We start from the raw sequence: 15,965 nt of genomic DNA on the forward strand, positions 1-15,965 counted from the left end.
AATCAAAATATTTATTTTCCTAATAATGGGAGCTTTCAAAAGCTGGATCCTGGTGTTTTACCCTCAGAGATGGTGTTTTCCAAGGGTGGAAGGACTTGTGAATGTCCAGGACAGGGTTTGTGTTCCACCCATCTAACAGGGTAGTGTGGCATGTGGAGAGAGTGACAAGTAGAAAGTTCTTAGCATTAACAAAGCCAAAGAGTGATAATTATTCATGGAATTGATAGACCGATAATCCAAAGATGCATTCCTTATAGATCAGAAGGCTCAGTAACTAGTTTCCAATCCCAGTTTCATGAATACAAATAAGAACTTTTCACCACATGTGCTTACCTGGAATTGAATTTGACCCTTTTTTCTTAAAAATAAATAGATAAGCTAATAAATAATGAATGAAATAACTAAGACTTTCCATTTTCATTGGTTTGGATCAGTCACTGTCCTTAACAGGTTCAGGAGATAAGAGTCAATGACTTCTGGAAATCCCTCCCTGTGGTATGAATGTATAAGAATATTTGAAAATTGATAGAGTGTGATACACGAAGTCACTTGGACCTTGACACCATAGAGAGTGAAGACTGGAATGTTATTTGTGGGCTAGATTCTGAGCTATTTCTGACCACTCCTCTACCCTTCTCCATGGTTATACTGACTTGTACTAAAGGATCTAAGTTTCATGTCCTCACTCTATGGCTAGTAATATTGTGAGTGTTGGTGGATCTCTTCTTTATTCCTGTGTTTAAAGCTTGATGGAGAAATATTATATTTAAACAAAAACATAACAAAACTAATTTTGTTTAACTGTGACTTATCTTCTAATCCTTGCAGATGGTAAGACAGCAGTGACAGTGTAAGGTATGAAATTAGAAATCCATGCCTGGAGCACTGGGGAGAGGGCCAGGGCTGTGCAGAGGCCCTTTAGAACTGCAGTGGGGCAGCCTTTCTCCAGGGCCTACGTGACTGTTTTCATTGCTGAGGTACGATCTAGGTGGTAAGAATCTTCCCATGTTTACATGTTCCTGGATGGAGAGGAAGAATGATAAACCTCATTGCTCTCCTCTGTGATTTTTACCATTCTTGGAAATGATCTAGAAAGTTCTGCAAAGAACACTATTTCACTATTAAAGTCTCTTTCCAGTCTCAAATACTGAGGATTTCTTAATCGTGAAAAGTTTGGGTTTATTTTTGTTGTTGTTGTTTTGGTCTACACCCCTTCTATAATACAGAATCACTCAGATGCCTTTAACCCAGTTCTTTCTCCTCTCTGAAACACCCTGAAAACCCTTTCACGAATCTCCTTGGTCTTGACTCCATACACCACAGGGTTAAGAGCAGGTGGGAAGAGCAGATAGACATTGGCCAAAAGAATATGAATATGGAGTGGAACTTGGTGGCCAAAGCAGTGTGTGAAAAAATAAAAAACAGCAGGTGTGTAAGAGATGAGGATGACACAGATATGGGAACCACAAGTCCCCAGGGCCTTGGATCGAGCTTCATGGGATGAGAGGCAAAGGACAGCTTGTGCAATGAGGGCATAGGAGAGTCCAATGCAGAACAAGTCAACCCCAATATCCAACAGTGCGGCTGTCAGTCCATACACACGGTTAGGCCTGGTGTCTCCACAGGCCAGCTTCACCACAGCCATGTGCTCACAGTATATGTGGGGGATCACGTGGCTTTGGCAGAAGCTCAGGCATCTGATGAGGAAGGGGCACGGGAGCATGAGCAGGGAGCCTCGCACCATAGCTACCACCCCGATGCGGGCAATGATGGTGTCAGTGAGGATAGTAGCATAGCGAAGTGGGTGACAGATGGCCACATAGAGATCAAAGGCCATGGCCAGCAGCACTGTAGACTCCATCATGCAGAAGGTGTGAATGAAGAACATCTGTGCCAGGCAGCAGAGGCAGAGATGTGTCCAGCTCCACACCAGAGGATGGCCAGCAGCTTGGGAACTGTGGAGAGGGAGGCAGCCAAAGCAATGGTCGAGAGCATGCACAGGAAAAGGTACACTGGCTTGTGCAAGGCTGGCTCAGTGGCAACAACAACCAGGAAGGTTATACGGCCCATGATTGTGGCTGTGCCCAGGCAGCACACAGGAAGTGAGAGCTACATGTGGAATTGTTCCAGACCTGGGATGCCCAGGAGGAAGAAGATAGAAGGGTCCATGTTAGTGTGATTAGGAGAGTCCATGGTGTGGCCAAGAGTGCTGGACATCTTCTCTCATCAGAAACCCCCTCACAGCATCACACCACCTGGAGAGACAACACAGAATAGAAATATAAATGAGACTACAGTAATGCTTATTAGCTACAGAATGGTTGGCAAGCTGCATCATCCATAAAATGGCAATAATTAGTATCTACTCATTAGAGTTTAGAGAATCATATGGATTAATACTTATAAAAAGCTTCAGATAGTACCTAACAGATAAGGCTTGTTAAATGAATAAATATGAGAAAGGGCTCAAATAGGCCTTTAAATAAACTAGAATTATCTCCCATCTAGGGGCTCTCATCTTTACAGAAACGGATGCACACTGTTATTTGGAGGAATATAACTGAATACTCACATTTTACAGATATGGGAAGACATTGTGTAGGACCATCCGTCTAGAACACAAGATGTAAATAAAGTTTCCTGGATAAAAATGAATTTCATTTTTGTGTTCTTTAATTTGGAATAGATATTGATTTGGGATTTGGTTCCTGGATATTGTCTTTTGGTAAATTGTTCCTGGTAAAAGTTAGCCTAGTAGCTTCCAGTCTTTTCATTAATCAACAAATATTTTCCCATGTATCAGCTCAATCTTCACCTAAAACTGCATAAGCTGTTTCACCTGTTCTTATATACCCAGTTTTCTTTACCCAACATTTTGGCCTATCTCAAAAGCATGTTTTTTACTTCATTTTATTTCTGAAACAGAAAATTTCAACCTTCTCTTGTATTCTCTTTCATCTGTCTTTTATTCACATTTTATCTTCAGTGCTTGGTGAATTCAAAGAAAAAATACAATTAGATCCTTATTCTCACCTTTCCACAATGGCAGGAAGTGATTTTATAAGATTACACTGACTTGTAGTTGGGCTTATCATTCTTTGGGCAATAATCTTGCATTATTCTTTCACTTATCTTACCTTTCCCACACCAGTAGCCCTAAGAGAACACAATCTGCCATTAGGAGTATCTGTGCTAAAAGGAATTATGCTGAATATGGAAAGCAATGGAAAGGGAAGAAACAGAGAGGTAAACTTTAGGATATAAACTGAAAAATCATTTTAACAGGAGTTTTCAAGATGAGAATGAGAACATCACTTCTTGGAAATTCATATCTATTTTTACAACTACGAGTGTTTAAGGTGCAGCTTATATTTGTCTAGCCCTATTCTAGAAGCTTGAGATAATGTAAAAGTTAGAACAAAAGAATGAAAAAAATTAGGGAGTGAGAAAATAGTTATTATAGGGGATTCAATTCATTGCCACAACTCTTTCTCACTGAGGGCGTACATGTTAAGAGGAAGGAGATGTAAACTTTCCTATTCCTAACAGACCAGCTACTCTGTGTATACATACACTGGAAAAATAAATTAAAATAAGAGGTTTCTCAGTTTTTTGGACCACAGATATTCCTTAATTATAATATAAGGGAATTTAAGAAGCTAAACAATACCAAAAAGTCCAAATATATTGTTAAATGAGATCAACTATTAGTTTAGTGTGTTGTCCTCCCAGACGTAGAGACAAACAGAAGGCATCAAGTTTGGTAACAATTCTATTCTAATCAGAGCTCAAGACAATAAAACACATGACCATCAGAGGAGAGAGGAATGATTGTGAGTCATAACAGGTTTGGTATGAAGGGTCCCAAACACACTGCTATGTGAATTATACCCAGGATAATAAATTCAGCAAAGATCTGGGTTTCCAGTCATTTTGAGCTATGCATTTATCTTCCCTAAACGTATCCAGGTGAAAATACAGACTTGAGCAAATATATGATCATTATTGATGTGATTTTCAGAGAAGAGTGCAGGCCACATCTCACGCTTGCCTTCATGGGTGCTTTGAAAAGGAAGGATATTTCAAAGGCATGGGATCTTGGAATTTTTAAAATGTCAGGGTATGGTGGGAAAAACAATATAAACATGGGAGCATATCGAATTTGGAATACATCTGTGTATTTCCTTCAATATTTCATTATTGGCAGTGTTGACTTAAAAAAGTCAAATTTTCTCTATGATTCTATACTTCCCTGATCTGTAAAATGGAAATAATAATACTTTGCAAGTTTGTGATAATTTAAAAGAAAGAACTTGCAGATGTTTTTAATCCACAGAAGGTGCTCAGTGAACTTCATTTACTATTAGCATCATCTTCATTGTAAAGGGACAGTAACCTATTATCCAAAACACCATGTTCCTTGCAGCTTTTTAACCAAATAGAATCTAGTCTTGCTTTAAAAATATATATAATAAGTAGTTAATATGCAAGGCAACTTGTCCCGTTGCAGGGCAAACTTGTTGATAAACAGATATTGTTTAAATTTTTTTTTCTGTATGCCCTTTAGGGCCATATAACTAACTCATTAGAAATGCCATACATGCCTCAGTTTTCAGTCTTCTTACTAAGTCACTCACCCAGGGACAGAAGACTTAGCTGGATAATTCTTTGAGGCTCGTCCATGAACATTAAGGCTCTGACTCTGTTCTTTATGACATTTATTTTCCTTGTAAAACTGAATTGAGCACAGATTGCTGACTACTACTTGACTAGATGGCTCCTAACTTGATTGATATGACTCAATATTATTTGCAGTTCCTTCCACTTTTTTTTCTTTCTTAGGAAACCCAAAAATTATAGACTCCATTCCTTTATAGGGTCATGCATTCTTATCCATCTCCTACCTCTGGAGTCTCACGTATTCCTTGTACAAAATATTTTGTGGTAATGACAGATATTTGTGACCATTCTCACACTTTTCTATGGTCTTGTTCCTCTACCCAATCAATAATCCAACTCTTACTATGACATTAAATCCAATGCCTTCAGTAAGATAACATTTCTTTTAAAAATATTTTTTTTGACACCAAGGATTGAACCCACGATTATTTAGCCACTGAGTCACAACCTCAGCCCTATTTATTTATTTTTTTATTTTGACATAAACTCTTGCCAAGTTGCTTAGGGCCTCACTAAGTTGCTGAGGGTGGCTTTGAGCTCTTGATGATAGGCATGCACCACTGCACTGGGCAAGATAAAAGTTCTAATATCACAGTTGGGGGCACCAAGGATAGGAAAGACTTTTCATGCCTTGAAGCTGCACAGACCAAAGGCTGCCAATTTGTCTGACAGAGAAAGCTCAACATGGGCTCCCTCTGTCCATCTTGGGATTGCTGGGAGTCAGGGAGTTGAACATTGTCATTAGGTTCCACTGATTCCTCTGCCAAATTTCTTTTGGTTGACCTTCATAGTCTGTCTCACTGGGCACAGAACTTTCTCTTAGGTGCTAAGAAATGATTTCCTATTAGTAACTTCAAGAGTAGCATAGTAAATGCCTTGAACTGTTTTCACAGTACCTTCCATTTCTCTAGTTTTCTCGACATCTCTTGCTTCTTCCTTTATTAGCAGCATTGAGCTGAACCTCCCTTTCCAAGGACTCAGCCTAATGTCAAACTATAGTTCCTCTTTTAGGAAGCCTTCTAGTTAAAATGCCATATCACAGAGACATTATTCAGAAAAATTTCCTTTCCTGGTCTTTAAACCTCATTGTCCCTGCTTCAAAGAAAATTTCCCACAACCAATTACACATATTCATTTCTCTTTAAGGCTAAGAAATGCCCTCTCCAGAGTATTTTCTTAGTCCATACTTACATGACTCCAGGAGAGGAGAAATAAGAAGGCACAGCACAGGAAAAGCATCCTTTGAAGATTAGAAGAGCATTACTAATGTCTGCCCACATGCAAATATTTGACACGGGCTCAGAGGTTGTTATACTGACTGACTCCATCTTTCAGCCTCCTGAGAATTTGATGGGTGGCGCTAGGTTTAAGATTAATCCTATCTAGGGAGGTCTGTGTTTCCTAGGAAATTGTGAATTCAAACTTTTCTGGTTGACCAGGACAGAATGTAGAATTGAAAGAGCAACTTTTGCTAAAGAGGCAGGTAAGGCATAATTTGAGTCAATTCCTTTGGAACTTTTTGTCTGTTTTGTTTTGGTTGTTAAGTCCTCAAATATCATTACTAGCACTATTTACCCAAAGGCATCTAACATTTTAGGGCCACTGAGTCTTCAATTTTGATCCCTCTGTTTCCATTTCCTAGGATTCAGAACATGCTATTCCTTTGGTTCTCCTTTGTGATTATCCTGGGTCCATTCTTCTGGTTTCTTCTTCCTGAGACTCTACTAGTTTAGACAACTTATTGCACATGCTCCCCAATTGGCCATTGTCACATAGCAGCAGTTTGGTTCTCACAATCCAGCTTTAAGCTTACAACTCCTTTACTCTTAGTACTAGTACTCCAATACATAAAATATGTATTTGTTTTGGACTTAACAACTAATATAATTCACTCCAGCATTCACCTCAAACCTTCTTCAGAACATGAACAAGTGTATTAAACTCTTCTTCTCCCTTATATCCTCACAAAATAAAACAAAACAAATAAAAACTCCTTACATAACTTGAAGCTGACATTATGCAAAGAGGCTTCCAAGAATTATCATTATAGAATTATAACCTCTCTCTACAATTTGCCACAGGAAGTGTCCTCATAATTGTCCAGTACTTCTCTGGTTATTTTCTATTCCTACTACTTTATATCTAAGGCGATCTAATCTTGTTAAGTGCATTCCCACAGCTGGACTAGATCAAAGTTCTGGTCAATGCATATGCTTGATTTTAGTTCTTAAGATACTTTCTAAGCCAGAGGTGTCCAAGTTTTATTGTACTCAAAATGACCCATAATTCTTGTTAAAGTACATACTGCAATTCCATACTGATTCAGTAAATTAGGAGAAGAACCGTAAACTCTCCTTTATAACAAGTTCCCAATTAATTCTGATATTGCTAGTCAAGAGATCAAACTCTAAGAAAATGAATATTTAAAAATATTTTTTGATTAACTGACCTCCTCAAATTTCTCTTTTCCCTGAGCTACTGCTGAGTTTTACTGAATAGTGTAGTAATTACTATCATCTTTACTAAGTTATCTTTTTTTTTTTTTTTTTGTACGGAGGATTGAACTCATGGACACTCTGCCACTGAGCCACATCTTCAGCCCTATTTTGTATTTTATTTAGAAACAGGGTCTCACGAATTGCTTAGTGCCTTGCCATTGCTGAGGCTGGATTTGAACTCTCAATCCTCCTGTCTCAGCCTCTAGAGCTGCTGGGATTACAGACATGGGCCACTGCACCTGGCATTTTACTAAGTTATCTTAACAACCTTGAGGAGAACAGGCTTGTAGTAATTCTCCTTTCCCAGAACCCTGCCATGAAAACTCCTAATTTATCTAGAACTGAAGATGCCTCCAAGAAACCTTTAATCCAAATCATTTCTATTACTAAAAGAGAAGAAACAATAAGACAATGAAGACATAAACTTTTGAAATTCCTTTATTCTTCTTCCCTAAACAAGTCTAAATCTCAGCATGTTCTAGGAAAGTCCTAGATGGTGCATTCTATCAATAATACAACAGCTCCAGCTTGGCTAGGCTTCACTCATTCCCTGGATTCCCTCTCTGTTTCCGTGTAAGAAGGAGTATGACACAGTTTCTCTTGAGTGTTAGAAGATGGAAGGAAAAAAACAATCATACACATACATATAACTCCTAGTGATTCAAACACTAACAGAGGTGCTGCTGCAGAGGGATTTCATAGATGTACTGAAACACCTTAATCAGACTGACTGACTTAGGGAAGGTATGGGCATGGGCCTGACTTAATCAGAGGGAAAGCCTGTAAAGGGGGTTTAGACTTTCCTTGAGGAAGAAGAGATTTGCATCTGTAGAAGCCAGCTTTATCCCATGCCTGGGGAGGCTCCAAACTCCAAACTTATTGTGATCTTTACTTCCTGACTACATGGCCTGTGGACTTTGGACTTGCCTATCTTGCATTCAAAACTGTATAAGTTTCTCTCTCTCTCTCTCTCTCTCTCTCTCTCTCTCTCTCTCTATATATATATATATATATATATATATATATATATATATATATATATATATATATAGATAGATATAGAGAAGTACAAACTACAATTCCATCCTCCCAGAGTTACTATGGGTTGTTATTGAAGTACAAAAAAATATATATGTATATTTTATGTATATAAAATATATAGAAGTACAACTATATATATATAGAAATATATAAATATAAATAAATATATTTTTGAACATGTCTGTGCAGTGAGAAGACACACACCCACATACATTCACTCACAAAATTTGCAGAACAGAAAAATGTAAAATATAATAAAATTATATTTTAAAAAATAAAAATATTTAAATATGTAAAAAATTCAAAATGGGGGGAATGTGGAAAAAATGAAAACGAGAAAAAAAATTTTTTTTATGGTGTTAGAGATTGAACCCAGGAAAGAGAAAAAAAAACTTAATTAGAAATAAGGACTTATTTTAATTGAGCTGGTCAAAATGGTTGGCAAGGATGAATTTTGATTCTTCATATTTATTTTTAGACTCTACAGCTCTTGGTTAAAGGGCTGGTGGTGAGAAGTCTAACATCTTTGTGTTTCTAACCTAGTTTTCGGTTATAGTGACTAGGAGCCAAAGCTGGTTGTAGTAGCTCTCAGCCTCCTGTCTCCCAGTGTGGGTAGGAGGAACTACAGGAGTGCTGACAAATTGTGTATTCCTGTGGCTGGGATGGTGCATAGTCCTAAATGGAAGTTCTAGTAGTTGGGTTTAGTTTTGGCTGACCTTTGGAACTCTGTTACTGGGTATTTGAGATTTGATCCATGACCCCTATTGCTGAGGAGGTGTTGATCTCAGCCAGACATCTGGATCTCAGGGGTCTCCAGTAAAATCTACTTTTAGAGTACAAGGAAGGACTAAACCATCAAGGTTTCACATTCACTATTACAAATACCAGTACAGGTATCATTACCAGGTATCATCCCTGGAGTGCGGATACTCCCATGTGGCTATTATTGGAATCTTCCCAATATCTCTTATGGGGTACCAGCAGGAAAGGGAGTTCTTTCTCCTTGGTATTCAGAGACTGTATGCAGTTTCCAGCACAGTTTTCTCTGGTTTAGGCATATTTTGAGGGTCACAGTAGGCAACTCCTGGTTTCACTGGAAACTTCTTTTATGAATTCTTGGCCTCCTGTCTCTGCTCACTGCTACACAACATTATGAATTGTTCCTGAGATGGTGACCCTTGTTCTGGTCAAACTATTCACTGCTGGACTTACGTGCTTTGGTTGGTTTCCATGCAGCCACTTCTCCCACCAACTCTGAATCTATTAAGATGAGCCTCTTTCTCTGTTCTATTAGTTTCCCAAGTCCATTTTTTTAAAGAGAGAGAGAAAGAGAAGAGAGAGAGAGAGAATTTTTTAATATTTATTTTTCAGTTTTCGGTGGACACAACATCTTTATTTTATTTTGTTGTGGTGCTGAGGATTGAACTCAGCACACCATGCATGCCAGGCAAGTGCATTACTGCTTGAGCCACATCCCCAGCTCCAATTGTTTTTTCTTTTTTAAATTTTTTGTCCACTGTGCCTTCCTTTCTCTCTGCCTGCATTACCCCTTCTCCTCAGCAGTCATGACTGGCATGTTGCTAACATATTATTTCTTATGCTCTGTTTGAATTTTCTGACTAGCTGTGTTTCTATGGTTTCTTTTGTTGTCCAACACTAATTTTCAGTGAGTTCCTTAGTTACCCACCCGACAGAGGAGCAGTCTTCCCATTTTCTAAAAATCTGGTGCTAAGAAACTTCTGGGAAGTGTGTCCTTTCTCTAATCTGCTATCTTCTCTTGCCCAGGCTTGCCTCATTCATTTTCTCCCATCCCCTTTGTTACTAGGGGTTTGAACCCAGAGGTGCTTTACCACTGAACTACATCCCCAGCCCTTTTCATTTTTAATTTTGAGACAGGGTCTGTCTAAGTTGCTTAGGGCCTTGCTATGTTGCTGAAGCTGGCCTTGAACTTGTGCTCCTCTTGCCTCAGCCTCTAAGTCTCTGGGATTTCAGATGTGGACCACTGCACTGCCTGCCTCATTCATTCTTCATGAGATGCCAGAATCAGAGGACAGGCACATGTGGATTTCCTTCCCATTCTGCTTCATGTACATTGTGGCTATGATTGGGAATTGTGGACTCCTCTACCTCATTCACTTTGAGGACTCCCTGCACAGGCCCATGTACTACTCTGGGCTATGATTTCTCTAACTGACCTTGTCATATTCTCTAGTATAATCTCTAAAGCCCTCAGTGTATTCTGGTTCCTTCTCAAGGAAGTAAGCTTGGATAAGTGGTCCAGATGTTCCCTGTCCCCGCCTTCACGGGGATGGATTCTGGTTATGCTTCTGGCCCTGGACTGCTGAATGGCCTTCTACTACCCTCTGTGTTACTCAATCATCCTCACCAGTCTAATTATTGCAAAGGTCATGGTATTCACCTTTCTCAGAGGTTATTGCTTATCATTTCATTCATTTTTCTCAGCAAGAACTTGCCCTACTACAGAAGCAGTATTATTTTTCATATTTAGTGCAACCATATGTCAATAATCAGGTTATCCTGTGGCAATACCAAATTCAATACTACCTACAGTCTCATATTGATCCTCTTGTTTTGAGCCTTTGACATCTTGTTCATCTCAGTCTCTGACGCCATGATCCTCCCTGCAGCAATCAGCCTCTTTTCAGGACATGCTCAACAGAAGGCCTTAAGCTACTGCACTGCCCATATCTGTGCCATTGTTTCCTTCCACATCCCCGTGTTCTTCTCTTTTTTTTTTTCACCCATCATTTTGAGAGCCCCAAGATTCATCCATCTTGCCACATTATTGTGCCCAATGTTTATCTGTTTTGATCCTCACAATGAACATTTTGCCTGTGGAGTGAAAATCAAGAGTATATGAGATTGTGTTGTACGAATTCTTTCAGGTCTCTAGGACATCAAATTTCATAACATAAGGGAAAAATACTTGTATGGGTGGGATAAAAAATATATTTGTATGGGGTTAGGCAGAAGCCATTCCAGAAGTAGTTACATGGTTTTGTCAAATGAATATGATGCATGATCCACACTCATTAATACAGAAATCATTGGCATGCCAATCATCTTCAATAGGAATTTTATTAAAAGAATACTTTTTTATAATTCAAGTTTCATCAACATTATTTTCCATGAAAGAAAGAGAGAGAAAAGGAGGAATGGAGGGAAGGAGGTGTGAGGATGGCCTTAGGCATGAGCCTAAGCAACTGCATTTTAAAAACTCCAGTTTGAAATCTGCAGTCTCACCAGGCATGTCTAAGGGAGCCCTCTGGTATGGCCCTCAGGCACAAACAAGTTACTTCCTCTACCCTGTTAAACTCAGAGTGAAGCCTCTGGCAGGCTTCCCTCACCAGGTAAGAGGGAAAGGTGCCTGATAAGAGGGAAAGGTGAAAATCAGGGTGGGAACCACCAGACCAGATGTTTTAACCCCAGGGTAAATGATGTCAATGAGAAATCCAGTGGTTAATGATAAGATTGAAGTGGGGTCAAAAGCTCCCAAATTTAGTATAAATCATAGAGCATATGAACAGATAATTCAGCCAGCTAATACTGATGCACACAAGCTGGAGAGCCTGATGAGGACCTGGACTCACATCCCATCACTTGTCATCATTTGCCTGATCCTCTGCATGGTCCTCACTGCTCTCAAACTCTACAGTCACATCTTAACCCTGGTGAAAGCCACAACTTCTCCCTATGACCCACTCCTCAACCAGCCCTCAGCTCTACCCCAGGAGAAGCCTGCCTTGGTTCCTGCCCTGATCACCGTGGTCTGAGTGAGTGTGCATCTGCTGGACTTAAAGCCTAAGGCTTGAGACTTTTGATCTGACACAACTCAGCATGCAGGGGGAATGTCTGTTATTAGTCTGTCATGATTAAGTGTGTTTGCGGTACTTAGAATTAATTAATCTAGAATTGTTCACTATGAATGGATTATGTCTATTGCAGAGCCCAGCATTAAGGATTGTAATTTTCTTGATTAAGAGCCTATATGGTAAAATCACAATGAGTAAATTGAGTAAATAAAGCATTGAAAGGGGCGGAAGCAAGTGGACATTCTTTATTTCCCCCCTGGACTGCATAAGTTGCACCTTTTGCCCATCGTGGCAGGGGGGAAGAAAGAGAAGAAAGGAAGGATGGAAGGAAGGAAAGAAAAATGAAAAGAACAAATTGGATGCTGGAGCAATCATCCGCAAAATTGAATCTTATGAAATTAGTGATCTGGAGTCAAATAATCCAAACTGCTATTTTCAAATAGCAAATGGAGTTTCCGGTTTAATAACTGTGATTTAACTCTGGAAAACATGCACAGTATTTTCTCATCACTCCCCAAATCTTCAGTTTTCCCAACAAATTCTTAAAGATGGAACCAGAAATTGTACTCCAAAATCAGTCCTATAATTAGGTGTTGGTCACTGAACCTCTTATGAAAAAACATGATGACTGCTGTCTGATTAGGTCACTCCCAGTCTGAGCCATGTGCATATGTATTTTTTTTCCTTCTGAACCAACAGTTTGTCAACTTTCTTTAAGAAGGCTTTAAAAAGTGCACATTCCAAAGGAATAAGTAAAACTATTACAAATTTATGAATCATATTAATACATATATTTTGATAGGTTAAGGCTTATGGGCATGAAAAGTGATGGTTACTTTTTTACCTTTGAGCTAAAAATGAAATTAAGTGAATTACTTGAATATTTTCTGCATACTATGCAAGGTCCTAATAAATTATCATGTAGGTGAGAGACCAGAAGTAATAGTCATCCCATAACAATGTCAACATACCATAGAGAATTCAAGAGCTAATTTATTTTGTTGTTCAACTTGCAAGAATCCATGTTTCTTTTCTTTTTTGTTTTGTTTTCTTTGTTTGTTTGTTGTGGTATTGGAGATTGAACTCAGAGGTGGTTAACCACTGATCCACATTTCCAGCCCCTTTTTAATATTTTGCTTAGAGACAGGTTCTTGCTGAGTTGCTTCGGGCCTTCTAAATTGCTGAGCATGACTTTGAATTCACAATTTTTTTTTTGCCTCAGCCTGTAGACTCCCTGGGATTACAGGCAAGTGCCACAACACCAGGCCATGTTCCTCTTCTGATACAATCTGAAAACTCAGTCAGTCCATATTCATGTTTTAAGATGCATGAATATGGACTGACTTTCTAAATTCTTGTTTTGTAGCTAATATCCATTGTTTGTACAATATATGTGGCTCACTTTCAACTAAATTGTTTTCTTAATGCATTTAAGTTATATGCATTTATCAAAGAATAAAATGAAACCAAGTTATAAAAATATGAAAAGAAATATTGAAAAGTTTATTGTCATAAAAAACCCCTGCAGATTACAACTCAGAACATTTCAACCTGAAAGATAAGTAACTCACATTAAATTCTTTAGGTAGTGGTAATGAGCAATGGAATGTGAACTAATAGTACAGCAGGATCACAGGGTTTATTTATTATTCTTAATGAGCAATCAAGGAATTTGTTGAGCAAGAACAGGTGTACTAACCTTGAAAATAAACAAGAAAAACAAAGGGAATCAATGAAGAAATAAATCAAGAAGGAAATATAAATGGGAAAAACTTCTGACAAGGTCTTCTAGTATCCTTACAAATTATAGCTATTGTTTCTCCGTGTATACTAGAAGGAAATATTCTTTAGTAACACAAGTGTACTAAGATGAGTTTTTTATTCAAGCACCCACATTAACATAGAGTTGACTTGTAGATGAAGCCTTCCTGAATAAGATAATCACTATGACAGTTCTGGAGATGTCCAAGGAGGGTCAAAATCATCCCTACCCAAAATGAAGGAGTTAAACAGTCTGGCCAAAACTGCACAAGGTGGACTCAGTTCTCAAGGTAAATATCAAACAGCAATAAATTTGAAAGTAACATAGTTTCCTTTATCAATCTTTGCTCAGAGACAACCCACTTTCTCTTGGGAGTGCTCTTGAGTTTTATTTTATTTTCACTACACTTTTACTCATAACCAAATTTTCTTTTTGGATTTTCATTTCTGACTTTATTATTATTTATTATTCTTAAGATTAATTCTTATTGTCATTTTGTCAGAACATAAGAACTGAGGTTTGGAACTTCAATTCCCCTCTCTCCTGTAACAGCAAATGTGGTGCCATAGCTCGGATTAATACCGCCATCTACAGGACAGACTTTTGAACTTCACCTTCTTCATCTCCCAGCGTTAATGGAGATGGTATCTAATTAAGCTTCCAATATCTTCTGATTTGGACTTCTCTATGTAATATTTCCTTTGTAAAAATTTTCTCCATCTCATACCCATATTCTGTATACCTTGTGTCAGCTTGCTGCACTTGTTCCACTTTTCTTGCAGTCAATAACTACATAAGCACCATGGATTTTCTGGCTGGCACACTTATGCTCTCTTCTTGTGGGTGTGTTTGTGGCATCTTTTTCAGCAAGGTTACTAAGGTCACAGCAGTGGCAATGACAACAACTCTATCATTGTGCCTGTTGTCTTATGGCATATACCTGACTCACATCAGGAAGGGCATTAGAACATATCCTTTAGAGAATCAAGAATTGGGAGGGTAATTAAATCACCATTTTTTTTCTACTTATGAATCAACTCACTGGACACTAGAGAGTTTAAGATATCGCAGAGCTAATAAATCGTTTCTTAGTTTTTTATTCTTCTCTTCACCAAAAGTTTAGTTTTTGTTGTAGCTGTATAGCAACCCTGCATGGCCACTATGTTCCCTCATGTCTCTCATTTAAAGAAAAAGCTGAATGACACTATAATCCTTGTTCCTTTTTTATGGCATTTATTCAATTGTTATTTTCAGACTTGCTATGTTTCCAACATAGTGACCCCAAATCCTCTACTCCCCTTCACATTTCAACATCAGGATTATGCTACTCCTAAAATTCTGTACAAAAATAATTGAGGGTCCCTTTCTCAGGTTATATCAATTTTCTGTTATAAAGATATTAAAGATGTTTCTTACTGTAAATAATAAACTTGAATAATAAAGCTTTCAACAAATAAGTCATGAGTTGTGGAACTTGGACTATTATGATAGAATGAGTTCTCAGGAACCATGTAGGGATATCTCCTGGTTCTGGGTTTAAAATGGAATAAATGGGAGGGATGCCTTCATACATTCATTATTCTTATTCATAAGTATTACTGAGGGAGCCCCTGGGGGCTCACCTCTGACTTAATTTGTTTTATAAATGGGAAATCAACTACTAGATAATATTTAAAAATTGGCAACAGGCACAGGGACTTCTTGAGATGATCTACTCCAGGTAGTCTCCCAGGTTTTTATAACTGAGACCTGGAGAAAATTTCAGGTATCAGTGAAAGTAGTTAAAGAGGGATAAGACACAGGTGCAATTATTGGCTGTGACTCTCAAGGTTTACCCCTTTCCTCCTCAGAACCCTGGATCCCCTGAAGACATTTTTTATTGTGCAAACAGCCATGGCATTGGAAGAATGATTGCTCAAATAAGGGAAGGACCACAAATATTCTTTTTTATTTAATGTGGCAGAGTGGCCATTGGAGAAATCAATGCCCCAAAGGCCATGGGGGCCTTAGATCAGATGTTCTCTAAATGGTGGCTCAAGAATTAGGAGGACTTCAGAATCAGCTGGAGCCCCAAACAGTCACCATTGGTGGGGCTGAATGGAGGGTAATTCTGGAAGTAGGAAATAGTGCTATTAAATTCCTTCTGGGTGC

At 38.4% G+C, this 15,965-nt stretch overlaps 2 pseudogenes; one reads left to right on the forward strand and one right to left on the reverse strand.

Moving 5' to 3' along the window:
- Positions 1-1,228: 1,228 nt before the first annotated feature.
- Positions 1,229-2,217, reverse strand: LOC143391424 (olfactory receptor 52P1-like; annotated as a pseudogene).
- Positions 2,218-10,211: 7,994 nt separating this feature from the next.
- Positions 10,212-11,262, forward strand: LOC143640912 (olfactory receptor 52N4-like; annotated as a pseudogene).
- Positions 11,263-15,965: the final 4,703 nt, after the last annotated feature.

Source organism: Callospermophilus lateralis, chromosome 2, assembly GCF_048772815.1.
Source record: "Callospermophilus lateralis isolate mCalLat2 chromosome 2, mCalLat2.hap1, whole genome shotgun sequence".
NCBI classification, from domain to species: domain Eukaryota; kingdom Metazoa; phylum Chordata; class Mammalia; order Rodentia; family Sciuridae; genus Callospermophilus; species Callospermophilus lateralis.